This window comes from Hypomesus nipponensis, chromosome 21 (genome assembly GCF_054491055.1).
Source record: "Hypomesus nipponensis isolate SF chromosome 21, ASM5449105v1, whole genome shotgun sequence".
Lineage (NCBI taxonomy): Eukaryota > Metazoa > Chordata > Actinopteri > Osmeriformes > Osmeridae > Hypomesus > Hypomesus nipponensis.
In genome coordinates this window covers 2,865,001-2,868,258 of record NC_140381.1, presented here as the reverse complement: position 1 = coordinate 2,868,258, position 3,258 = coordinate 2,865,001, and positions in this window count along the sequence as shown.

Sequence of the window (3,258 nt, the reverse complement as noted above, 5' to 3'; positions counted from 1 at the left end):
GATAATGGACGATTAGGATGTTTTTAATAAGGTAAGAAGCCTTCGACAACAATCGTTATGGCTTACCAAAACCCCCAAGGACTTGGTGTAGTGCAGACTCATTGCTTAAAGAACTCAGAGGTCAGAACAGACAAATCTCATGGCTCTGCCCACACCGCTTCCTTTGACCTTGGTTTAGTCCTAACCATAAACAATCAAGTTGTTAAATAAAACATATTTGCGCACAGACGCAATGAAGATTAACTGTGTCCGAAATATTGTTACTGTTTGTTAATAAATCAAATTGTTATATTTGTTGCCATAAACTGTGTTAAAACTGACACTGTCGACCCACTCCTAAACCTGCACACACAGACCTCCAGCCAGCCCCAGTGAGGTCGTCTGATTTGATTAATGTTGGCCAATTATTTTACGTTAAAGCAACAGGTGGCGCGTTCGTGTCACTCCACAACTGGATTAGCAACGGATGCCGCGGAGAGTTCCACGAGACTGTCTGTAAAATAGTCTTGAGTTTTTAAAACGTTTTATTTTTATTTTTTACATTTTGATAGGCGTCAAATGATTAGTAAAATGTTTTCAAAACGGATATCAGCCTTTTAAATGTATTTTTTTCTTCACGTTTTGTGAAAAATCGTTCTGTTCACAATTAAAATATACAATCCAGTTTTGTTAATGCATAAATTAAATTACGTTTTTATATAGACCTATGCTCCTTAATCAAACAGAAAACGTAATTGAAACTACTAAAACAGCTAAATTCATGAAACAAAATATACAAATAGGCCCACACACATTTATGAATTATAGCCTGTACGAATCGGTTCATCCTAAACAACTAAAATAGCATCCTGCAGGATAAATAACCAAAATTCAAATAGGAAATAGGCCTATTTTGTCAAAGTAAAAGTGATCTTATATAATTTGTCTTTTGACTATATAGTTGCTGAAATATTAGCAAAACATTATAACCATTTGTATTTGCTCAAGTAAGCCTGTGTGCTCGTGTGTGTTCTAAATTTTAAAATCAAAATCTGCAGGCAAGGCAGTTTGTAGCATCCAGTGTAATTTTATTGACTGGTGTAGGCCTTCAAATGCTTAGCTATTCGAGACTTGTTCGGGAACTCAATTGTTCAAATGCAACGGTTATCAAATAGCCTACCGTAGACTTATAACCCCGCCAATATAAATGAACGAAAATGTTAGGTTTGTGGGCCACAAATAAGCTAATGATCTTACTGTCTGATTAAATCATCTAACAGCAACACGTGAATGTCCGTTTCCCCAAAAAAATTGAGTCAAAATGTTTAAACTGTATCTGTACTCAGCCCTAACTGCATCCTATGACCCATAGGCTACAACAAGCAATTTGGTCCAAAAGTTGCCAAAATTCAGTTCAAGAAAGTTATGGGAGTTGCAAATGATTACATCACAGAAAGTTTAGATTTAAAAATGTAAAGGTTTCACGTTTGCCTTTCTCTGCCCTGGTCTGATGGTTGACGACCCCTGAAAGCGACGCGTAAAAAATTAATTGTGGGTCTCCCAGCGCATCCAGAAGCGCACGGCGCGGCGTGGTTGTTTAGACAGCGCAGCGGCGGCCGCTAATAGACTCCATTAGGGCGAAGTGGGAGACAATATCTCTCTGATCCGTGACGGCTACCTCCGCCGGGGGTAACAGTCCAGGCAGGCCGACAGACACGTCACGTTCCCGGCGCCCCTCAGTAAAGCCTGGATAATCATTTGGTCAGCGAGTAAACAATGAAAATATTTCCACTTTTAGGTTGTCCTTGTGTGTGGCATATAAGACTACCCGGAGACAACATTTGTTTGGGGAACACTATCTCCAGCAGACGCAAACGAATTAGATAAGCACTGCGTTGATAATAATCTCAGACAATTTAATGGAAGTAAAACAACTAATCATTCGTATTATTTGTACTGTATAATTGCATTAATAGACCTATATGTTTTTACCATTGTGACGTTGATTATTATTCCAATACACCCGGCTATGGCTATGCCAAGAACATAATTAACCACCTAGGCTGTTCATTTTCAGTAAGATCCACGCTTGCATCGTTCAGGCCCAGAGCAAATAAACCAATGGTGGGACAGTACCCCCCCCCCCCCCCCCCACACACACACACACACACACCCCGAAGGTTGCTCCGGTGACGCAACCGTCTCTGTTTATACACTCGCGCAGGGTGTTGTATAAATTGTGGCGTTGAATGGTTTACCTAATGCGACTTCTGTTTCTCGTATTCTGTCACTGAGCACGCCAGACTACTGTGACAAACGACCGTCTTTTACCGGCAGTGGAATTCCTGATTTATGTGGGAAGTGAAACGAGTATGAAACATGTTAACGACGCAAATTAGTAAATTCCCCCACACCCACCAACGAAAAACACCCATTTGTTTACTTGTAAGGAACGACAGATCCAATGTTTGATGGGTCTTGTCCAGGGTAATAACCTAGCTTTCTTCTTCGTTGTCTTCGTTTTCCCCGTGCTCCAAATTCAGTCAAATTCCTCGAAGGAAACAGAAGAAATTAGTTTGATTGGCTGTAGCTGACCTCCCCCGTGGCTTGGCATCAATCAGGAACATAGGCTACATTTTCATCAAACCATTAACAGAAGCGAACACTTCTGTTGTTAAAGTTAGAGGGAACGTGTCGCTATTTGACAATTGTTGTTGTTTACAAATAAGAATGTCCCCTTGCATTGTGGTTGCAGAGGCATAATTGACTTCAGCGGCTGACTGACTTCAGCGGCATTACGTATTCTTGGCCCCAACATGAATAATGGATCCCTTTAGAGAACATTTGCAATGTCAGTTTAATCTTATCACAATGGCTTAATTTTCCCTTAACCTTCAAGGAGCTCAGTGAAATGATAAATTCATTTGCAGATAACACCAAGCATATGAGGATTTCTCGTCCTGCGATATCTGTTATTAAATTGTTCGTTTACCCTTAAGTGGTGTGGTTGTGTGTATGTGTGTGTGTGTGTGTCATCTAAAGCAGTGTATAAACTCATGGGCATTAGTGCCTTAGGAGGGGAGCACTCAATCACGGTGGAGACAGCCGGATTCACCCTTCCACCATTAGCTCGCAGTTCTTTCTCGCTGACGGTCGCGTTTATCAGCTCTCTATCTCATAAACAGTCTCCCCTGCCCGCCTCTCCCCTCTGCGGTGGCCACGGCTGTCTGCTTAACAACCTCCAGCGCTTTTAACCATCCATTACGTCGGCCTGTACCG